Here is a 24,434-nt window from a genome sequence, read left to right on the forward strand (position 1 = left end):
TTGTCATTTTTTGAAAGTGCAGTATCAAAATGGGCCACTAGAGAGAACTAGAGTACAGTATTCCATGTGTTTTCCCTTTGGTACAGGCAGCCTCTAACTTTAATAACTTAAGGACAGTTATCTGGCTGACTCCAAGTAATGAATAATGCAAGAGTTCCTTCTTAAAATTACTGTCTCAGGCTCTCCATAATGGAACCAGGACTTGCATTGTTAAAATGCTGGGCCATTTTGGTAAGCAAAGATAATTTTGTCACCTATGACCGTCAGGCGTTGCTTTTTGCTAAGGCATGGTTGCAACCATTTACTTGTGCCAAAAAGAAAAAAGAAAAAAAAGATTATGAAGCGTTGCTGCTTGTAAAATCCAAATACTCATGAACCATCATCACTATGTTTTGACACACCCGTTCACTTTAGTGCTGGCCACAAGTCTTCCACAGCTGGCCCTCTGAAATTATCCTCTGAAGCATAACGTGTTCAGGGATGTAGAACTGTATTGTCCTATCACTGCACAGATACGTTTCTTAGTTGTGTGAGTGTATTTTCCCAAGAAAGTACATAATTGCAGTATAGACTTCAAAACCTTTGATCAGAATATTTATTCCCTTCTTGTAGCTCTTGAGGCGAACCTGTTTTATAGCATGAGTAATACAATAAAATTAAAGTATTTTTTAAAAAATGTCGGTGGAGGTTCATTAGGTACTTTAGAGGAATCAATAAGATGAAGCAATTATCTATTTAAGCACAGTAAAAGTGAGCCTCCCTTAAAATGCAATAAGGTGCAAATATTCACAGCATAATCGTTTAAAAAAGACCACCTTCTCCAGGACTGGACGCTGCTCGCTTGCCTCTCAGGAGTGCTATCAGCGTTTTAAAAGTGCCTTTGGCTTTGCCCTTAGCTAAAGACTGTCCACCTACTGACATTTAGCCTAGGGATGGCTCAGAACCTGCTGTCATAACCCAAGCTGTTTCTGAGGCTCCTAGATTGCAAATTTAGCAAAGAGAAGCTGGTTTCATCAAGTGGATGGACACACGGAACATGAACTATGCTGCGGCAGAAAACCCAGAGGTTGGAAATGCCATCTTTTTCGAACAACTGCTCTTGACGTCTGTTGACCTGCATGGCCAGATGCTGAGAATTGTAGTCCAAGCACACACATTCCCAAGCTCTGGTTTGGATCTTTTCATGGATTTGCATTCCTTGGTGGGTGGCCTTAAGGAAGCTATTCTCTCTTTGCCTCCACTCCTCCAAAGAATGAAGATGAGATTAGCCACAGTCAAAATGCACAGATGTTGAGCACAGCCAAAGACCATGTCCAGGCAATGTCCTGGACCCTGAGGAAGCTGAGGTTTGTAGCTCCAAGGAGGGTGGGAGACAGAACCAATCCCCATGGACTGCCATCTTGATCCTCTGGAACACAACCTGAAGTGGCCTCTGTTATGCTCGTGACAAAGTAAGCAGAGAGAGGTGTGGTGTCATGAGATTGGGGCTTTACAGAGATGGGTGGGGCTGGTGTCAGGTCAGAGAGCCTGACCCCTAAACGACTCCCCCGAAACATTATTAGTGCCCAACTGCGACAACTCCCAGTTTGAGGGAAATAGGGAGAGCAGCTTTCAATGTTTGCAAGGCAAGAGGAGGCTCGGATCAATATGAGGTAGCTGGCCATCTGAGCCTGACACACTGTGTTGGCTAAATGGACTCCAACGGATCCATGCTCCTTCACTGGGAAATGCTGCATGCATTAAATTCAGCCATGGCCCATCCTAAGGAGGAACATTGCCTGGTGAGCCATTTCTAAGAGTGATCTCTAGTTACCCAGTGGTAAATAGAGGAGTTGGAAAGTTTTGGAGTACAACTTGAACTCCACAGCTAGCACTGGCCACTGAGTTGTAAGCCCAATATTCCAAGCTCAGGACAAGGTTATTAAAGGCTTACTGAGAAGCCCTTGCTTTGAAACAGAATATTAAGTTCTTGTAGTGCTGCAGACTTAGTTTTGAGTCCAAGGCCTTATCAGGCACTTTTTTGTACTTGTGTAGGATGGAAAAGCTTTATTGCCTGCTCTCTTTGTCTTGGAGGATAAAATCTGTGTTGTACCTGGAAGGTGCAAAGTCCCCAGCACGGCAGATGGTCCCGTGGGTATTATTTCCAACCTGTCTTACCTCCTGGTATGAGCAGCTGCTCCCCTCACTTTGGTACAGCCTTTGTCTGGATTGGTTATTTTTCTTCTGCTTTTTTCCTCTTCACAAAATATAAATCTCCTTCCCACTCTCTGCTTTTTGACCTGGCCTGCAGTTCCATCCACCTGTACCAGCCTCGAGCAATATATAACCTCTTGCCAGCTTTGGCTGCCTTCTCCTATGCTTTCAGCACTGTTGTTTCAAAATGCTACAACCTGTTGATAGAGGAGCTGAACAGGTGTCACCTGGTGTGTGGTGGAAGATGCCATTCCCCTAGGCTAGAAGAAGAACCAAACATCTCTTTGGGTTTCTTCTGAAGGTCAGTAGTTGAGAAGACTTGCTAAGAAGAGTTTAGCTAAAGGAAGGGACAGTTTATTTGTTATCTATTAACCCTCTTGCATCAGGGATGTAAACAAAAGTGTGTTGTGTGTGCTTCTTGTTCTTCCTGACCGAGCCCAATTATGATTCGCTACCTGCCACTCATCATCAACAGGGAAGCCTACTGATAACCCAAGCGTGCCCCTTCTGCTTCACTACCATTCACTGTTGTTGGCAAAGAGGCCTGACAATTACTTTCTGTTTGGGTGAGAAGTGCTTAATTGATGAAAAAAGGAGTCAGATTCTAGGATTTTCCCTTGCGTGGTGGCTCGTTGTGAATGGTAGTGAGCACAGGAGGGGATCCTGTAGACAATCTTGATTGCTACCGTTGGTGTCCTCAACATTCAGGCTGCCCTTTGCTGTGTAAAGCTTTGCATCCTTATTCCTTCTGACATTGTGGGCATGATATTGTGCAGCAATATTCTGCCATTTCCTGGGTTTTTGAATTGTAGGATATTGTGCTTCATACAAAAGCTCAGTATTCCAGATTCATAAACCAGAGGGTTTTTTGAAGAATGAAATCCTTCAGTGTTCCTCATCCTGTGGGCCAGTAGCTCTCCAGCGTCTCCCACTGTAGTCCTTACTGTCACCTGCTGCTTATCTGATCCTTTTTTCCAGCAAAACTGGAAATTTGGGGGTTTTGGGCTTGGAACTCTCTGCATACAAAGCAGCAGTTCTCCCTTCTGAAGTATAGCCTTACTCCTTGAAGTAAGATAAAACACAACTGGGAAAATCAGGTCACACTCTTTTCAGACCTTGAAAAGTCTCTCTCTCTCTCTCTCTCTCTCTCTCTCTCTCTCTCTCTTTTGGAATAAGCTGTTGTGGGCTGCAGCCCACAGAAGCTTATATGCCGAAAAAACAACAACAGATGAGTCTTGAAGTTTCCACCTCACTCTTTGTTGGTTTTGCCACAACAGACCAGCACAGCTGCCTCTCTGGAAATGTTTTTGGACCTCACCTCTCAGGATCTCCCAGCCAAGCTAGTCACTGGTGGGCCGGCTAGGAGGTTCAAAGAACTATAATCCACCAAAGTGACTTCTCCATGTGTTAGATTTACCCCCCCCTTCTGCACATTGGGCCCCTAATATCCGGCATCTCCCAATTAGTCCTGTGATCAAATATATCTTTGTAGTTAGGAATGGAGATCTCGGCTTATTTGTCTTCTAGGCCGACAAACTAATGGGAGGGGTGGTGACCAGCTGGTGACAAGGCAGGGGTTCTGCCCTGAAGTCAGGGCCAAGCTGAGCATGGTTCTGGGGCCCAGGTGAGAACAAATGCCATCATCATTTCTTAGCGCCGTTGCTCTGCCGCCGCCGGCCTTCCTTGCCACCCTACTGAGCTAACTTGGCACCAAGACTGATTTCCCGACGCCTGACCTACATGGCCGGATCTCTAGGTTTGCGAAACCTGAGATTTGATGGCAAGCAGAGAAAAGGTCGCCAGCGAAGCAGGCAAGATGCTTAAATCAAAATGATGGAGCTGGGTAATTTCATTAACAACAGTTGTATTTACTGGGAGCCACAGATGGTGCCGTTTAGCTTATGGCCAATTTGTTAAGACAAAACGAGTATAAAGAAAGACGGGAAAATATTCCAAGTGAGAGGTGGTTAAAAATTTAAATAGGGACCAGATGGCTGAAGAGTATTTCTCATTCAAATTTGGTTAAGGAGGTAGCCGGCACAGTCAGAGAGATTTCTCCACTGGAGCATTCGGAGGTGTTGGGCCTGTTTTCACCTCCAAGACTTGCAACAACCAGCTTGTCTTCTTTTCTTTGGGAAAAGAAAGAAAATCCTTCAGTAAATGACTGCAGCCAAGAAATCAGAAGAAGAATAAGATTAGGAAAGGCAGCCATGAAGGAATTAGAAAAGCCCCATCAAGTGTATGGATATGTCACTGGAGTCGAAGACCAAGTCCATCCATACTTTTATTTCAGATTATCATGTCCAGGCGTTAAAGCAGGGCAATTAAGAAAGCTGACAGGGAAAAGTGTATTCGTTTGAAATGTGGTGCGGGAGGAGAGCTTTGTGGGTACCCTGGATTGCCAGAAAGACGAACAAGTGGGTGCTAGAGCAAATCAAACCTGAACGGCCTCTGGAGGCAAAAAAAAGGATGAAACTGAGTCTTACTTTGGGCACATCCTGAGAAGTCAGGATTCTCTGGAGAAGACAGAAAGGTGGAAGGCAGGAGGAAAAGAGGAAGACCCAATACAAGATGGATCGACTCCCCAAAGACAGCCACAGTCTTGAGCTTACAAGAGCTGAGCAGGGTAGTTGAGGACGGGACATTCTGGAGATCACTCATTCCTATGAGTCGGAAGCAACTTGATTGATGACGCATGACAACAACTAACATGAACAGATGCAGCAAGGTCTTGTTGTACGTTGCTTTGGCAGGCTATGGCTAAGAAGATGAGGTTCTTGGAAGTTTCCGCTAGCTTTCCTAGGGGAGTGGAAACCCAACATATTAATTTTCTGCAATAAGCAAGCTCTTTCCCTGATGGTCAATCAGGCACAAGTGTTGGATGCACAAGACTGGGAGGTTTGTTTATCTGCGGGTAGGCAGACGTCTGGTCCTCCAGGGGCTTTGGACTCCCACAGTTCCTGAATGTGGAAGCTGAGAATGATGAGGGCGAAAACTCAAAACCACAGGAGGAACAAAGGAAACAGTCTTACGCCAAATTGCATCCTTCATCTAGCCCAGCATTGTCAACTCTGGCTGGCAGCAATAGCTTGCCAGGGCTCCAAACAAAGTTCTCTCTTTGCCAAGCTTGTGGCTGATGGGACCAGTGGCCGAAGAGGTTTGGAGAGTACCTAAGCCTCGTCTCAATGGCAGGCAGCTCATGCTGGTGGTCGTGTAGGAGCAAGATGGCTCTTTGGGATGAGAAACCTGCCCCCTCCTCTGTCTACTGGACAAGAGAGCAATCAGTACAGACCAGGACTTAAGCAGATAGAAGTGGCTTCTGCTCAAGATCTGGAGAGTGTCTCAGCTGTGAAAATATTTGCTCAGCAAATGCTCACTCATAAGATTATTTTTATATTTTATGCACTCCGCCACATCTAGTGTTTTAGCAGGAGGAGTAGCGGGAACTAATTGGGTAAAGCGAGGAAACAGCAAACCTTTTTTCAAGCCACCCTGAACTCAGGTGGGATGTCAGCTCCTATGAGTGTGTCTCAACATGCTAAGGAAGATGTGATACCTCCCAAAGAGAAAATCTGCACCGTATCCGTTGTGTTGCTCTCGGCTCCCGTCTCCTCCTACAGGTTTTTTTTTGTGTGTGTTACCTTTAGACACTCAAATGAGTGACTGTAACACATGCTTTGCTCTTCTCTCAGCAACATGTCTGTGAGGGAGGTTAAGCGAGGGTGGTAGCGATTCCCTGCAATAAACTTCCACCCGAGACATCAGAGGGATGTGACCAGGTGGCCTCTTGGGAGACACCTGCCTACACTGACTTGCAGCAAATGTCTCCGTAGGATCCTGTGTGGCGTTGGCAATGTGGTGCAGCGAAAAGGGCCAACCCAGCTCCCTCCACCAGGGCCGAAATGCCTCATTCCGGCAGAGAGTGAAATGCCCTTGAGAGCTAGGTGTGGAGGGTGTTGGGCGGTGTGCACGCCTTCCTTCTTTCCTGTGAAGTTGGCTGGGCTGAGAGTCTATGACTTACTCAAGATTGCTCAGGAAATTTCCATGGGGAACTGACCGCCTGTCTCCCGAGCCCTATTCCAGCACCTGAGTTGTTGCACCAAACGCTGTCTCTATCCCTGGTGGCCATGGAGCTGACCTAAACTAGTGGTCCCCAACCTTGGGTCTCCAGATAGTAGTGGACTACAGCTCCCAGAAACCCTGATCAGCACAGCTAGGGGTGGAGGCTTCTGGGAGCTGCAGTCCAAGGATTCCTGAGGACCCAAGGCTAGGAACCATTGACCTAAACGATTTTTAAGTTGCAGGGGGCTCCTTTCAGGGTGTGTGTGTGTGTGATTCTCCACCCTTTTGCTTTCTGAGAGATAAAGAAAGCACAAAAGCGTTCCCCCTTTTAAACATACTCCGTGCATTGTAGTCATTTCTCCCTCCCGCAATATGGGTGTAGTTTCAATTCTAAAATATTCTTCGTACTGGTGCATCTTGTAATGTGTAGTGTGAAACCTGGGAATTGAATCATATTTTGGTTTTACCCAAGAGAGAACGTGAGATTCTTGTATAATTCAGTGGCACAGCTAGGAATGAAGAGCGGGGGGGGGGGGGGGAAGAGTAAAACTCCTTTAGGCCACAATATGCAGTTAATATTCCAAATTAAGTCAGCTTATTATGCATCAACCGGTAGGTCAAACTCAACTTTATTTGGTATCATTTATAATACAGCATTTTGCCCAAAGCAGCAGGGAAGCCCTGAAGCACCATGTAGAGTTATTGTGGCTGAATAATACAGAAAACAGAAAGGAGAGAACACAGGGCTGGCTGGACCCCTGTCTGTCTCTCCCTTCAGACATTCAGTGGGCGTCCTGACCTCCAAAAGCTAGCATTGGCTGGACTAGTTTAAGCAAACTGGATCCACTCCTTAGGAGGGCAGAGTGGGTGAAAGATGTCTTTTCCCTCTGTCGGCTACTTATGCTGTCAATGCTCCTCATACTACTTGCATTCATTGCAGTTAGCTTCGCAGGAGCAGAGGGAGGTGAAAGCAATGAGCGCCTTTACACCTTTGGCAGTCTGATCCCACTTTAACTTGTCAGGGCTCCATCCTAAGGAATTCTGGGATTTGTAGTTTGGTGAGGGACCTTGTGCCCTTTGCTTGAGATCTGCTTTCCCCTGAACTACAGAAGAGAAGTCTTAAGTGTCTCACCAAACCACGTCTCCTAGAATTCTGCGGGATCAAACTGTTGTAATTGCATAAAGTCATATTGCATGCCTAATGGTAGGACATCAGGCTTAGCATCACTCTGGGCCTGATGACTCACTGCTCAGCTCGACTGAAGAGGAACCTTCTTATGCACCTTCTTATACACCTTTTGTCCCTTAGGAAGTAACTTTCTCCAAAGGTTCCCGCTAAAATGCAGGAAAGTGCAATTGCGCAAATAATTGTGGGTTGTAGGTAGTAATCAGTGGTGTGTGTGTGTGTGTGTGTGTGTGTGTGTGTGTGTGTGTGTGTGTGTGTGTGTGTGTGTGTGTGTGTGTGTGTGTGTGTGTGTGTGTTCAGCTCTTGCCTGCCACTTTCTTTAAGGCTTGGTTCTTTGGAGTCCCTAGGAGGGACAACAGGTTCATCCATGGGAGCCGGCCAGAGTGTATGCCCTGTGTCAGCTGTCCAAGGTCCTGATCGTTCTTGGCTTTGCTATGACTTGACCTGGTGCTGCCTTACTCGATGTGCTACTCCCTAGTAGACATTGCACCATCTCACAAGCTTCTTCTTTCTCAAGCACCCATCCATCTACCCATCCAGCCAGCCATCTATGCATCCATCCACCCTATAAAAACAGAATTTATCTGGGCTTCCATCCTGCTGCCTTGGCCATGAGTAACCACATGGCGTTCCTTTTATAACAGGAATTAGGGGATCTTAGTTTCTGGGGCTGCATTCTGCTTTCCAGAGGCCCCAATCCAGCTCTTGAAGGCCATCTCCCTTTTCTTGTGACACCATCCTTTGATGGTATGTGAGTGGATAGCTGTCATTTGGATTTCCCATTTTCAGGAAATGGGAAATCCAAAAAGCTTACTTAATGGGCAGAAGGAAATTTAAGTTAAATTATGCTAGTAGGTTTCATCCAACTATGTTGCCTTTGACCCTATCCAGAACACAGAAGTCTTCTGAAATTGGCCCTTGGGTTGAAAAATCCTTGACTGGATGTTCTAAGCAGTTTTATCTGCACATTGCTATTCCTGTATAGTAGGGCAGACAACCTCATCCCCTGGGAATGAATGCAGCCCGCCGGAGGACCGCATCCTGCCCTCTGGGCTTTGCTGATGGCTATGCCTCCTCACCCCCACCCCCGACTTCCCAGCTGTTGCATTCTTAAGGATTGAAATCCTCTCCAAAATAAATATGAATTCATAGACCGATACAGGAAAATGGTAACATTTATGTTTTGCTTTTGCTTGCTTCTTTGCAGTGGAGATTCATATCTCTCCTATAAGGGTTGATGCAAAGAGGACCTGAAGGTTCTGAACATTCATCCTCACCACTTGCATTAACAGCAAGTGCAAATGCCACCTTTTTTTTTTTAATTGACTTTGGGAATTGCCTCAGCAGTCATTTTTGCCATCATCCTTTCCTATGGGCCAGTAGCAGCAACCACCAAAAGCACAGGATCCCCCTGTTTTGCTTTTCTTAAAAATAGCACCTCTCTTTGCTGGTGGTATTATTTGCTATCTAATTATAGGGTGCCTTCCCCCTTCCTGTTACTAGGGAGGAGTATTTTATTGAAGAAATAATTCACTCTGGATTATACAGCCGGCTGTTCTGCAAAATTTCAGCTCCATGATGTCAAATAAAGTCTAATCTCTCGGAAGAGGTTCCCCCCCCCTCTTCTCTCTGTTTCTGTATTATTTATTTAGGTATGAGTCCAGGGGTCTCTTGGGCTATTAGATACATTACACACATTATTAAGAAATAATAGGGGCAAGTTCTGAAGACAAGACGGCAGTCATAACAATGGGACATTGATTGTCAGGGAGAAAGAAATTACATCCCACCTCCCCCTTTAGCTGCACAGCAGGAAGACAGACCCGCCAGCCGGGCCTGCCGCTGCCTTGCCGATTTATAGATGTGCCGGGCCTGACAATCCCTGACAGATCTTCACATCTGGAAAACTGGATAATAACAACAATTCAATTCAAGTAGAAGGAATGAAAATTAGGTTTTCAATCTTGATGCCAGGCAGGAGCTCCAGATATGGAGATACAAATTTGAGTTTGCATGAGTTGATTCTTTAAAAAGTGGAACCAGTGGAGGGAGGGAGGGAGGGAGGAAGGAAGGAAGGAAGGAAGGAAGGATAGCAAGGGGGTGGGAGCAGAAGCAGCGAGTGGGGGAAATGGTAGTTCTCCTCCCTTGACATTTGTAATGTGAGTGCTAAGTAGAAGTCTTCTCATGTGATGTTTCGAAAGGACGATGTGGTCTGTGGAGTGCTGTAACAACTTGGGCTGCCAAAGGAGTTGAGTTTACCATGCTCTCATCAAAGTTAACATTATCATTATTCCATAAATTTTCTTCCTCCTTTCCAAAGTGGAACTACTACTCCCCCCTTTTTTGCCTAAAAGAAGCAGATGAACACCGTAATCCAAGAAACCTTTACATGTAGGAATCAATCCCGGGAAAAGGGCCCATTGGATTACAGCCCAAATCATTTTTATCTTCATTTGGTCTTGCCAGGTGCATTTTTAACTGAAAATGCTGATGCACCCAGCTTTCTAAAATGGCACCAAAGAAGAAGAAGAAGCTGACCCACTTCTTTGATATATCGCTTGTTCCCGTTTTTCCTTCTTTTGTAAACACAGAAAAATAATGGCATGGAGAAGTTCTAGTCTTAATCTTTTCCTTTAGTTCCTAAAATCATAGGGGATCTTCTGGAGAAAAAAAAGCTGGCAATGCCCAAATTACTTTGGATAAAGGAACATTCCTGTTGTAGCATCTTGTCCCTCCATTTTGGAGAATGTATCTTGTTAAAGTGCATTTTCCACCTAGCTTGGGGACACTGAATCAGAAGATGATGATCCATAAAGCAGGGCAACACCACCACCCCTCATGCTTCTCTCTTGGCTGCTACCAAAAGCAGCTAATCCAGCAGGAGAGAGCAAGGAGAGATAATTCAGAATGTACAACCACTCCACCAGCAGGACTGAAAGATCACTTAATTTTTCCTCTTCCTTTTTTTCTTTTTGTGCCATATCTTTTGTACTACAAGTGTTCAGGCAGGGATGGTCTTATTTTTATGTGAGTTCCTCCAGAGGTCTAACTGACTAAGGAGTGAGACAAAAGTGCTGTAAACAAACAAACTAAAGAAATAGGCAGTGAGGTCACAGGTGTTAGCCAGTTGGTGCCTTCCACTCTGGGGGTCTTGCATACCTCTGCTTCCTTTTAATGTGGTTTCTGAAGAACATTGTAAGGAAGGATGTGTGGCCTCCTGTGGGCCGAAGGTTCCCTACTTTAGCCAACTCTTCCTCTTGGTGCTGTTTGAGACATGAAGCTTAGGCGTTGGAAATTTGGGCTCTTTAAACTTCTTGGGAGCTTGAGCGCCATCAGAAATTCTAAGGAGCTGCTCAAGGTAACCTTCAGCTTAGCAGTTCCCAAGCAAGCTGCCTGCCAATAACCTGGGGGAGGCGAGGGATCCGGACTTCAAAACGTCTGCAAGCATTAGAGCTCCAACTTGAAAAGAAGGCCTCAGAACAGGCGGTCGTTTGGCACAGGAAGTCTGGTTCCACAGATGCTTGAGATTCACAGTACAGAATCAGATGGAAGGACAAACCAGACAGGCTGTTCGGGAGTATTTCTAGACTCCTTATGCCTTGCCCGAAGCATGTGTGTGTGTTTTCAAAGGTTCCAAACAAGGATTGTAAAACAAAATCATTTTGTATCATCCTCGTCTGGCGAACAAGCTGTGGTTCACTGGGTCATCTGTCCAGTTCTCGCCTCTTTCCATTTGGCATTTGCCACTTTCCTAACCTTATAGTCAGATCTAGCAACTGGCTATAGTTTCTGTATATTAAAAATGGCTTGTTTGGTTCCCCCAAAGGCCTGCACTAGGCTGGCACAGGTGTGGGAGGAGAGACAAACAGAGCACATGGACATGGGTAGTAAAAAAAAAAAGGAAAAAGCCCTTCCGCCGGCTAGCCCTTGGTCCAGATCTCTGATTTAGCAGAAGAGAGAGCCTGCCTCCGCATAGTCCAGATGGGGACTTGAGAGCCATAAAGAACCAAGGCATGCTTTACCCATTGTGTCATAAATATAAACCATGCCACCCTCACCTTGATTTTATGGAGGACAACAGCACCCATAAAGGCAATTCGGTGAGAAAGAAATCTATCAAAGTAACGCTTGGGGATGGGGGTGGTCCAACTGGATTTACTGTCATGTTTGTCAGAGCCTTTGTGTGTGTGTGTGTGTGTGTGTGTGAGAGAGAGAGAGAGAGAGAGCATGCATTCACTTTATTACTGGATTATAATTTATTCCTCTTTATCATTACATTTTATTGCTCCCGTTTGGAGAATTGTTTAATGGTGATGTTGCAGGTGCTGGATCACCTTACACTGAAGTTGTGAAGGAAATGAAATTTGGAAGTCAGAATGACCTTTCCGTGTCTCTCTGCTGCTGCTCTTTCTTTGCACAGAGATTCCAGTGTCATAAATGGCCAGAGCTAAAATCTCCTCCACTGAAAAATCACTTCTTTATGGAAAGTCTCTGGATTCTTAATCCTCCAGAATAAGAGTTTTTTTTAAAAGGCACTGGTGTTAGAAAGAGGAAGTGCTTCTCCCTAATCCAATATGAACCGCCCAAGTGTTGAGGAAAATACACTCCGCATGTGGTCAGAGGATAGGCCTCTGGAAATAAAATACAATATTAAGTTCTGGCCTTACAGTGCAAGATGGGTGACACACACTCTGCAAATATTCAGAAGCTGGGGCTCTCATAATAGTAAAATTCTAGTGCTGCTGTGAATTGAGGAGAAAATTAACTCTCTTGGACTGCAGCCCCCAGCATTCCCAGGCTCCTACTGGTTGGGGAGTTCTGGGAAAACTATAATAATTACTGTCCCCAGGTTCCATTTCTGACATGTTATGGGATCGGTGTCCCCCTGCACGTTTACGCCAAGTAACAGGGAACAGCTTGAATAGCTCAGCGGCAGAGAACATGCTTGCAGGTTAAAAAAAAAGTTTCAAGAATTTTGCAGGGTTTTGAATGCTGCAAAGCGAGAACTGTGACGTGTGTTCTACGCTCTGTGTTGTTTCTGTATTCTTTCTCTTTCTCTTTTTGCCTGTGCTAAGCGTTTCTTTCTCCTCCTCTTCTTCCTCAGGCAGCTGGTCAAAATGTTACCTGCTTGGCTTCCCGTGTGACACAAGATAAACGAGGCCCCAGCCTTTAGCAGTCCTTGTTAGCTGCGGGGGGGTGGTGGTGATGGTTCCAAAATAGCAAACTATTTTTCACAACCACAATGTGACCTGGAGTAAGTTGCAGCAGGTGCACCCGCCTGCAACAAGAGCCGTCTGCCACGTGGGGGGGTTCATTGAGTGGCCTTGGGTTTTTGTTTTGTTTTTTCTAAAGGAAAGAGTTGACTTGCGCAACTAACCAGCCGTTGTCCGGTCAGACACTGGACTAAGCGAGCCCGGTGTTTGGTGAGAAAAGGGTTAAAAAAACCTGTGAGTAAAATCGCTGCTTTAGATTTAAGCGGGCTGCAAAGGTTAAAAATGGAAAACCTTGCCTTCCCGAACATTTCACAGACTGAAGTGGGGACATCTCCCTAATTTCTTGCAATATCGTTCCCTGCTTTTAAACATTTCACATTAGTTACAGGCACGTCTTGGAAATGGTACTTCGGATGATCACACAATCCCAGAAATCCCCCACCCATCAAGGCCAGAAGAAGAACTTTTTCCCCAAGTCCTGTTTAGAAGAGTGGATTCTTTGTGAGACGGTGGCTCGGATCCTGACTGAGCTGGACTTCAAGTTGACCTGCTGACAAAGTGATGCCGATGGATCTACTATTAGTGTGGCTGAATTCAGTCCTGTGAATACACACCTGCAGAGAACTCGAGCCTCTTGTGAAGAGTGCTATTATTTTATCCTTATAGCGTAACGGATAAAAATGAAAGAGTCAGCTGAGCTGAACTCAAAGCCCCACCTAAACAATTCAAGGAAACTACATAAGCTTTTAGTTTATTTGCCTTCAGTTATGATAGTCTATTAGCTATGCATGTGGTGGTGTATTCCATCTTGAAAGCACATATGCCTCCCTCCCCCCTCCCCCAAAAGAAGACATTTTAATTTATAAACATGGCTTTCCCTAGGCAATACAGAGCAGTGTGATGCATGATTAACTTAGATGCCACTGTTTATATTTCAGAAGCTGAAATGGCAGTGCAATTTGTGTCCGTACATATTTTGTCGGGTGGGGGCAGATCTCCAAAAAGTGGTCTTTTTTGCACCTGGACTCCCAGAAGCCCCCAGTCAGCATGGTCAGTAGGAGACGTAGTCCAAAAAGTAGAATTTCCAAGCTCTGGAGAGGAGCAGAAAGTATATATTCATGATGAACCTCTGGATAGCTCAATGGTTGAGGTCTCTGACTGCAGAGCCAGAGGCTGGGAATTCAATTCCTGCCATGCCTTAGAGATGGCAGAAGGACACGGGCAGGATGCTAGCCACTTTGCTGCCTTTACCAAACCTCTTGGAAGGCCATGTCATGTGTTAACTGTCCTCATATTTCTCTGCAGCCAGTTCCAGAGTCCAGCTCCGTCTTGCATGAGGATAGGCTCTCACATCAGAGGAAAAAAAAGAAGAAATCAATCAATCAATCAATCAATCAATCTGAAGGCAAACACTGCCTTTTCCCCAGTTCCCAATACCTGTAATTATCCCAAGGATACAAGGTTCCATTCTTTTTTATTATTATATCCCTAAACTAAAATTTTAGTATAATTTCCCATTCTATCCCCTTATTAAATTAGGGAAGCCCACACTGTGTTGGCTTTCCTGAGTCTGCCGGTCCCTCCTAAAATATGCTGCATTCAGTGTGAATTCAATCAATTGGTTTGAAGAGTTTGAATCGCTCTGTCCTGCTGCGCTCTGTGTCAGCTTTCGGATCGATCTGCTGCTTGTTTTTACCCAGTTGTTTTTCTGTCGTTCCTTCAGAAGGGCAAGAATCATTGATCTTTGCCATGACGCCCCTGCCGGTGGAACGCATTTATGTCATGGAGCACAAAACAAGTGCTCCCGACACTGCATCTTCTTCTTTAATCCTCTTTCGAGGGACAGTGCCCTTCCGTGTCTCCAGGAGCCTTTTTTTGGATCAACCTGGACTAGACTACCAGGACCGCTGAGTTGGCCAGCTGCAGTCTTGAGTACCAGGTTGGGACTCCGGCTAGTGCCAGGTAAGTCCAGTGACATTAGCATGGGTGATGTCTTCCCTTTTAGGATGCCCTCCCTGTGATGCTTGAATGGCATTCTCCTTTGGGCACCAAGTTACAACTTCCCTATCTGCCCAGCAATATTTTTAATACTATTATTTTTAAGCACTTTTCCTCTTTATTTTGTCTGGTCTGCTGTTTTTACTATTTTGACTTCTTCCTGTTGTGATATTGATTTATGGTTTTCTTATGTCACATCGTGTCATACTTGAGTTTTATATAATCCTCATATCCTTGGGAGAGCGGCTGTGGTAGAGTTGCTGCTGGTGGCGGCGATGATGATGAGGGCTGGTGGGTTAGAAGGATGTGGTGTGTGTGTATGGGTGGGGCAGTAGTAAACCACTCCATGAGCATCTCACAAAATCTCTTCCAAAGATGTTTTTCTTTTTTTCTTTTCTTTTTTTTTTAAAGTGTGCTGCCTATACAACTCAGAGCACTTAAAGCACTATCTGGGAGGTTTACAATTTTAATTATACAGGCTACACATTGTCATTGCCCTCAGTAAACTGGGTACTCAATTTACCAATCTGGGAAGAATGAAAGGCTGAGTGAACCTCGAGCTGGCTACCTGGGATTGAATCCTGGGTCTTGAGCGGAGTTTTGGCTGCAGTGCTGCAGTTTAACCACTGCCCCGTGAGGCTCCTGGGCCCCTGGCATGCTGGCAAAAGAAAAGCAGAAGGGGACGTGCAAACTCTTGTAGAATTGTGAAGACTGTTGTATTGCAGTGAGGGAATTCATTTTTGAACCATGAAAGCTCACACTAAAATAAAACTGTTTTAAGTCTTTAAAGTGCTAGGACATATATATTTTTTGTATTCTTTTGTCAACATAAAAAAAAAACCCAGCCCTCTAAAAGAAAGTTGTACTGGGGTTGTCTGAAATGACTTGGTGGCACATAACAATACAGTACTCTGAGATGAAGGCCAGGTTACACCTGTTTAAGTAAATCAATATAAATACACACAAACAATGTTAAGTTTGCTGTGGTTAAGACTCATCAACACTTTCAAGTCACTGGGGAGGAAAAATCGGGTTTGGGGGAATGTGCTGTTCTTCAGAGGGAGCTGGGTCTGAACTTCAGTTCCCATAATTCCCAGCTGGTACAGCGACATCTGGAGGATGACAGGGTCCCTGCCTGTGTCCTAAGGGCCGTGATGTTCTCGGCTCATCTATTCTGGGATTGGCAGTCCTAGACAGACAACAGCTTGTACGAAATACTTTTGGAAGGAGGCAAGTTGCCCTCTTAGAGCTTGGGAATGTTTAAGACTACAAAGCCCAGGCTGGCTGAGGAATTCTGGGAGTGGTAGTCCAAAAAAAGTAAGATTTCAAAAACGCCATGTGTGTTGTGGAATTGTTGCCCTGGGTTTCCCACTCCCTGGGACACTGCAAGGGCCTGACCCTGGTGTCCCAAAGGGCCCACCCTGTCCTCTCTGGCTCCTGAGATTTTAGGGCAGGAATTGGAACGAATGGGAAACCCCTTCTCTCTTGGCCGCTGGAACTCTGCTCCGGCCCTTTCGCCTTTGGGTGTCAACGGGGACCCAAGTCCACGACAGGGTTTGTCTCCGAACTGCCCTGTGACTCCTCTTGTTTTGAGTCCCTCTCATTCCTTCTCCGTTGGTTATTCCAAGCCCAGCTCTTGGCAGCCGCTTCTCCTCATAACCTTGCGAGGAAAGATTTAACCATGTCGCAAAAGCCCCTCCGTGGTGTGCAAGTCTTCGTTCAAAGGCAGAGCACACGCCGGCGCTTTCTGCACCCAGTTGCGATATGAGATTGGAAACGATGCCCCCCACAGCTCCGCCTATCTCCCGCCTCTCATTATAACGCCATCCACTGAACCCAGTCATTTGAGGCACCATCAAAAAGCTGTTATTATAGGGGAGCTTGTGGTAGTTAACACTCAGTTCAGCATTTCCATTACCAGACTGTTTTTCTCAGGGTTACACGCAGGCCACGAGAACAGCATTGTGGGAAAGCAGGAAAGGAATCAATCTGCAAGCATCTCACCCCCCCTCTCTCTTTTGTACTTTGCAATCTACCAGGAAAGTCATTTTCTCTTCATTAATTGTTGCTGATATAAATGAAGAGGGGGATTTGGGAGATTTAAATATTTAAACAATCTCCTGCAGTGCGGGAAATGTAAACAGACCGCAACTTGAGCTTAACAATGGGGAAGAAAACAACACCCACTCCTCCTTCCCTCCTCCTGCAAAAGAAAACCTGAGATGCATGTGGATGGTCTCCATGCTGCAGATCAGCCTCTCCCTTTGCAACCAAACATAGGATAAAGTCAAGAGAGTTCTCTTCTCCGTAGTATCGTCACTGGATGAGAGCCACTGCCCCGGTTCGAAGCAAATGTCCCAGGAGGCCTCGACCAGTCTCAAGTCAGGCTAGGAGGCAGGTAGATGAGCTGAGTCACATAGGAAGTCATGAAGACTGGGGCTTCCAGAAAGGTGAGGTGGTCTCCAGCTAACACTCAGCTACAAAGGAGTGTGAGAAACAAGGCGGCGTCAGAATGGAGCAGATCCTACCAGGCTCTGAATCGTGGGCAGGGAAGTGGGAATGACGGTTGTGAAAGATGCCAAAGTTGGATAGTGGGAAGGCCAAATGCAGTACCAATTTCAGGAGTGGTGGAAAACACAGGAGAAATGGATTTGGTTATTGAAGCTTGTGTCATCATGCAGCTGGTGCCCGGTTCCTTCCTTCCACACCCCATGTGCAGAAGGAAAAGCTCTTACTCTTGAGGAGCCAGGACAGCAGGATCCCATTCCACAAGGCTTTGAGTCCTTGTCAAATAAGGCTTCATCTAGCTCCTGATGGCTATAGTATAAGCATTGATGATGGTCCTCTGAGATGACAGTGGAGGGGATCTCCTGATTGCGATCTTTGAAAAAACAAAACTATTTGTTGTACCTCTATTTTGCCTCCCAAGCATTCAAGCATGTTCAGCCAAGATGAGAGTCACCATCTTTTTGGCCTCCAGAGATGTCTTTCATCTTTAACACATCTATGGCCCATAGCTACGACATAATCCTCTCTGTGCTGGTCTTTCTTGGATTCGGCCATAGCAAAAATGGAACTTCAATTCGTTTTTGAAGAATTTACCAAATTTCTCAAACCCCCTGTTTGAAACAGAGAGAACTTGAGCCTGAAATGTTTTAAATGCAGCAGAAAGCAAAACCATCACATTTCCCCATGTGGAGGCTTTAAAAACACACACACCACAATCTAGTTTACAAAGCTTTTGCTTGAAATCTCACAACCCAAAGAATGAGTTGCAAGTGGTTATGCAAAACCTTCTCCCCATCTCTTGCTTTCCTTTCCTTGAGTCAGATTTCCCCTTCTTTCTGTTCTTTTTGTTTCAGGTGGGGAGGGTCGGAGGTGAGGAGCAATGGGAGCCAGGAAGAAGAGTTCGTTTGAGAAATGCGTGTGCCTTTGATTAGGGATGCTTCGTGGAAAGCACTCTGCCTTTGCTCAGCGATTCAGACTACATGTTCGGTTTCCAGTCCCAGACACTTTCCGCATCCTCCTTTCCTGCCCTTGTCTCTCTGACTAGCTCATCCACTCAGGGGGAAAAAAAAGGATGCTACAAGAAGGTGTGAGCAGAATTCATAAACTCGGGTTTTGGAGAGTCATTGTGTCTTCTTCACCCCAGGCAACCTCAAGTGGGTCTGGCATGCAGCTGGCATTTATTTATCCACACTTCGTATTTCCTTCTTTAAGACCCTGCATTCTACTGCTGGATCAACTTTTTTATTTTCTCATCTTTCATTTCTCAGAGTCTCGTTGCCTTATAGTCGGCACGTAATAGCTTATGAGCAATGCTCGTAAGAAGGTGGTGGCATTATTTTCACAGAAGGCAGGTGTATATTTATTTGCACTTCATTCTGAAATTGTGGGCCTGTGCTTTTATTTATTGTAAGATGTTGGTCCTCTCTGTGGCTTAGGGGTGCCATGGAGTTTCCACAGCTTGATGAAGTTCGCTTTTGGACACCAACTCCCAGAACCCTTTAGCCAGAGTCTAGAGCCCAGCCTAAAATCTCAAGGGCTTGCTGTGCTTTCCTGAGGCTTCAGATGGAGGCCCAGGTGTTTCAGTGGTGAGTGGTGCTGGACAGGGGGAAAGTTTGTTGTTTTGTGTGTGAGGTGCTTTGAAGACTGGGCGGCCACTTCTTCACTGCCCACGGGTGCTGTGGCCTACTGTCTCGTTGTGGAGGTGTTTGTGTGTTGTGCACACCTAGTATGTGTTTAGGAGGTACAGCAGGAAACTCACAGTTTCTAAGACTGACAAACACAAATATACACCCCAAATAACTTGCCAGTGACACCCGAGGACCTCTGTCTGGGACATCACAATGACCCCATTCTCTGTGTTACTGTAGGAGCTCACTCCGCTTTCAAGTCTTGGCCTTGAAGTCTTAAGAGACAGGAAGATGTTGATCTGGCAATCCTAATTCTGGAAGTTCCCCCCTCACTCAAAAGTAACTTTTCTAAGGTCAGCTAGTTCTTAAGCAAAGAAAGTTAGAGAGAACAAGTTGGTGAAGTCAGTCTCGTTCTTTGCATGGGAAAAATGTTCAGTGGCAAAGAGTTATTGGCTTAGGGCGGTTCGGGGTTTCTTCTGTGGAAGACCTTTGGGGAATGCGGAGGGCAGCTGCTTGTGGCTCAAGTGGGAGACAGCCAGATGCCTTTGCCACAAGGGGCGATGCGATGCCACAAGTCACAGCCCTTCCACTGCTGCCCCTGCAAGGTGCTGTGAATGGTGCCCTCTCGGCACGAGCAGCCCAGCTCAGCAAGGGGCAGCTCATTCTCCCAAACATCAGGGGGTACCATAACAGACCCACCCACAGTCCTTCCTCAGGCCTGGACATTATGGGAGAGGTGACCACCGGTGCCCGTAATGTCCTCTCTTGAGGAAGGATTCTTTGGGGCCGAGGCACTGGGGAAAGACTCCCTTGGAGACGGTCCTTGAACTCAAGCGGGAAAACTGGGTGGGCAAGCAAGGTGGCCAGTAGTGGCAAGGCTTCCCCCCCCTCATGTCAAGGGGTGGGCCCTCAGGTGCTGCTAAGCACCACAACTCAAAAAAGGTTCAGGTGAGGAGGAGCTTCTGCTGTCTCTTTATCGGGTCTGTAAGGTGGGGTTTCTCCCCCCCCCCCGGCCAAAGGAGTTCTTCTGGCCGAGCCGAAAGACAAGTCTTGTGCAAGAGAACTTTCTGGCTGGCTCTGATCTGCCCATCTTCCCCACCCGCCCCGACCCTCATGGTCTGTTGCCTGAGGTCTTCTACTCCCACTCCCTCTTCTTCAAATTAGGACCGCTTGTGCTTCCCTTCAAACGATCTGCCACCACAGCTGATCTATTTCTAGGTGTTTTCCCAGGTTCCTGCCGCTGAGTCATTTTCTCAGTTCTCTTTCTTTGCAAACCTAGCACCGTGAAGGTTGTAGATGGGACCCAGGAGGCTGTCTCATTCACGGAGCGCTTTGCTGACTGCTATTCGGCATGCAAACTGGGCTTTTTGGATCTCGACCTGCCGCCCCTGGTCTCAGCACTCTTGAAGGGCAAACATGTGGCTAGGGGGTGTCGAGAAGCAGTGTGTACTAGCTAGGTGGCATATTGGGTCATGTCTGCAGCCTCTCTTGGTTATATGACGCTGGAAACATTTTTAGCACCACTCGGTGAAACTCTCTGGCTGCTCATTATATTCAGTCCAAATTCCTAGCCTTGACTCCATCCAGTCACTTGATGCCTCTTGTCTAGCACGTTCTTCAACAGTGCATTTCCTTGTCCTTTTGTGAACACAAGGTGTGCCAAGATGCTAATGCATTTAGGAATGTGAGTCATCTGGATGTGTCCCTTCTTGTTGAAGACAAGCATCTTTTGGTTCCATCTTTTTCTAAATGTAGCCCCAGAACCAAAAAGGGTACCGTATTTGTCGCACCATAAGACGCACTCCCCCCCCCACAAAACAGGGGGGTTGGAAAGTCTGTGCGTCTTATGGAGCAAAGAAAACAGATTATATTTTCCTGTTTTCTTCTCCTAAAAAATTGGTGCGTCTTATGGAAAGGTGCGTCTTATGGAGCGAAAAATACGGTATATACCAAGTTTAGCCATTCTCTCTTAAAGTTTCAAAGTCCTTCCATTCTTTTTTTTCAATGGATAGTCATGATTTGCTCAAAGAACAGGATTTTGCAAGAATTAAGTCCCAAGTCAAGAGGAGATTAATCCTCCTCTCCCCCCCCCACTGAACACCCCCAAAGTTCAGGGGTGAAGAGTCTCAGATCCTTGGGCTGAATCCATCCCATATGGGTCCAAATGCTTCTCCATATGGCATTTTTCCTTCTCCATGTCACCATTAGGTTGTTCCCCTAGTTTTGTACCTCACTTCTCCCATTCCAAAATACTAAAAGAACCTTCCTTACAGGCTCGGTTAATGGCAACCACAGTTCTCGATTCAAATGTGCTGATATTTCTGCCCGACCCTTTGGCTTTCAACCCTGCCCATCACTGGAACTTACCACCCCTGAAAAGCTCTCCCAAACTGAATTTGGCCCTTGGGTTGAAAAAGGGTTCCTAAAGTCAGCTGTAGCAGGTTGCAAAGGGGCCGCATGGAAACAAACCATAGGTGTTTCCTGCAACTGCACTTCCAGATCTCATAGGGAGGGAGCAAGGCTGAGAACAGAGACTGTACAGGAAAGGAAGAAAGAGAGAGAGGGAGGGAAGCAGGAAAGCCAATGTACCCTGGAACACCCTCTTGTCTTGCCCTCTGCTCACCTAGCTTCTCCAGAAAGCCTTTGGAGCAGCCCATGGGGACTAAAGCAGCCTTGAGGTTCAGAGAGGATGCTTTTCGAAGCCTGGTGATCTCCACACATTCCATTCTTTGTGCAGTCTCAGTTACTTGATTTGCTTAATGTTTTCGGTGGTGGCAGCAAGGGAGAGCACAGACTCAAGGTGTCGATTCATTTCCACTGGGAATTATTTCAAAAACCTGCTAATTCTTCCCAGTTTCCAAGCAGTACAGAAGCCCAGCATGGGTATGGGCACCCCCCCTCTCTCTCTGAGTGTGTGTGTGTGTGTGTGTAAAGAGAATCAAGGACGGGGGGCTGATTAATATTACAGCATAGATTCACTTCCCTAATAAGCCCTAGTGTTGTCCCCCCACATCCGCAAGCTGGAACACAATTGTGAGCTGAATTTTTCAAGCCCAACATCTCCAAGATACTTCTGGAATGATAAAAGTGGTTTCCATACCTCCACGTTGCATAATTGGTTTCATTTTATTCCAAAGAGCATCACATTTTACCATTATAGGCCTTGCATTTCAACATTGGCCATAGCAGGCAAATAAAAGCTAATCTATGAACGCTTTCTATTTACATATTTCCCCTCAATGCCATCTTTTCTGAAAACAGCAGCCTGAAGAACAATGGCCTTCCGTTTGTCCCCCCACACACACCCGCCCCTGCTCTAGTTAATGAAACCTTTGAAGCCTAGAGTCTCCTGTCTTACTGTAAGGTTTTTGGGTCCCCCCCTTTCCTGATTAAATAGTGCTGGGGCTTCCAAGAAAAGCAAATCAGCCTTGCTTTCTAAAGCTGGTCCCCGAGGAGTCCGAAACCTCACCAAACTGCGACGGCTCTTCCTTCTCCCATTCAGGAAGCGGAATGAGGTCTTATTAAATTCGTACAACTGAATTCACTTAAACTCCCTCAGAGTAGGATATTTTGCCTGACAAGCTGTGTCAAGAAAAAAGCCTCTCGTCTAGCTAATTAAGACATTTCTTTTGACAGGCAGGATTGCATTTAAGCTCCATGTGTTGTACACAAGCTAATAATTTCAAGCTCCCTTTTTTTTTCACCCCCTCTGCAGTGCGACTAAATATGCTATAACCAGAAAATGTCAAAATAACAGAAGAGACTCAGAAGTTCAGCTGAAATGGAGTCTGAGGTACAAGTCAGAAATCAGAACAAGACGAGGGAAGGAAGAGGCTGCTGACTCGATTGATGTGCACCCCTTCATCTCAGCGGCTTGATGGGAAAGGCCTATCAAAAACATTTCGGTTTTCATGGGTTTACAGATCTCTGCGCTTTGCTCACCGTATGGAGCCTTCACGGAAGGCACAAAAGCTGGTGTAGGAAACCGGTAGGCTGGGAAGGCCCCGTAGGGTGGCCAAGGATTCGTACTTCGCTGGGAGACCTCCCAGTTGAAGATGAGGGCTTGCCATGGAGGGCCAGGAAACCCTTGTGGCTGAAATCCTGGAGAGCCGTTCTTTCCTGTCAGAGCAGATGCTGGGTGAGCTTAGCGGAAGAAGCGGTGGACTCCGTCTGAAGGGAGGCTCCTCGGATCCAAGCTCTTTTCTCATTGAAGATTTGGGGCCAGAGCTTACAAGTAACATGTTACCAGTCATTTAATCACCTGTAACTACAGTAGTTGCTTTGTGGGCAAAAGGAGACATCATGAAATCTCAGTCCCACAATGACCTCCTGATCAGGAACAAAATGACTTGATTGTCATCAGAAGAAATGACTTTGTTTCCCAGTGTTATTTTTAATGGAGCAATTTAAGGGCATTTTTAGGGGCCGATCGTTTTTTTTTTTAAAATCAATCCTATGCTTCTCTTTGTCTGGAGAAGGATAACAGAATGTATGAAACAAGTATTGGGGAAAGTAACAAAGCAACTTGTTTTCTCAGAATTGTAACAAGGAACGCAAACGCTATGGAGTAACAGGAAAAATACTCTTTAAAAAACTATCTTTCCAAGCTCTGATCTAAGATAAGTGAGAGGCAGGCTCTTTTTCTTCCTGGCGGTGAGATATTTTAAAAAATAACTTTTAAAGAGGTCCAGCTTCCAGAATTCTCCTGACAGCCACGCTTCTGGGGCTTTGGACTTCCACTTTACCTCTTTCCTCCAAGGAGACCTTCTTCTGTTCAAGGAGAAAGGTTTGCTTAAAGGGAAGGCCCCGATGCTCTGAAACAGGCGTCAACGTTGTTACTTGATCCCATCTTGTCTTTACTTTTGAAACTTCCAAGGGCGAATTCTGGAAAGCTTCTTCTACTTCTGAACACAATTCCTAGAATCCTTTAGCTAACATGGCCTCATTTCAGGGACTGTGGTCCCAAAAGAGGAGACGACTTCTCCAAACTGTTCCCAGTCAGCAAAGGAGGACCACGGGGAGATCGGGACGAGACTTGTAGCCAAAGAAGGGGATCAGGACACAGCCTCTGCCAGGGCACAGAGGTCCACAAAATGAGACTTTCAGAGCTACAGGTGTCCACTGTGGAGCCAGAGGCTGGGAGTTCGATTCTCCCCGGGCCTCCTTAATCTGTAGAGTCCCTTCTGGCTCTGCAGTTCTAAAGTTACAAGAGGGTGTGTACGTACTCCAGCTACTACTTAATTCCATTCCGTGCAGCTGATGAAAGAAGTGGCAGGTAGCAGAGAATGCAGAGGTTCCCAAAATACAAACCAGTATCTCTGGTACCATTGTTTCTGCCATCTTTCTGCTGTTCTCTCAAAGGTGACCAATTTCTCCTCTGACCATGGATTCTCTTACCTTCTCATCCTTCTCTCCACCATTTCCCATCTTTGCACAGCCTGATTCATTCCCTGCTCTTCCATTTTAATCCTGATTCTCATGGTTGGCTTACCTAAGTCTGTCGTTTCTCAGTCTTCCTCCTTCTCTGTCCCTCTGGGACTTCGCAGCAGCTGGGTTCAAAATTTCATTCTCACAAGATCAGAAAATGCAAAAAAAAAAAAAAAAGATAAAAAAACAACCTCCACAAAAATAAATTTTAAAAAACCC

At 45.9% G+C, this 24,434-nt stretch overlaps 1 long non-coding RNA gene across 2 annotated transcripts in view; it reads left to right on the forward strand.

Moving 5' to 3' along the window:
• LOC144584577 (uncharacterized) overlaps positions 1-22,670 on the forward strand; it is a 30,740-nt gene extending 8,070 nt beyond the window's left edge. Inside the window, exons 1-2 of one of the 2 annotated variants that reach the window (XR_013538924.1) lie at positions 14,151-14,616; positions 22,504-22,670. This is a non-coding gene — a long non-coding RNA (uncharacterized LOC144584577). Of the gene's footprint in view, positions 1-14,150; positions 14,617-22,503 lie in introns of those variants that run through there. The other variant, XR_013538923.1, reaches the window with a different exon arrangement.
• The last annotated feature ends 1,764 nt before the right edge of the window (positions 22,671-24,434 follow it).

The sequence above is a fragment of the Pogona vitticeps genome, chromosome 12 (genome assembly GCF_051106095.1).
Source record: "Pogona vitticeps strain Pit_001003342236 chromosome 12, PviZW2.1, whole genome shotgun sequence".
NCBI classification, from domain to species: domain Eukaryota; kingdom Metazoa; phylum Chordata; class Lepidosauria; order Squamata; family Agamidae; genus Pogona; species Pogona vitticeps.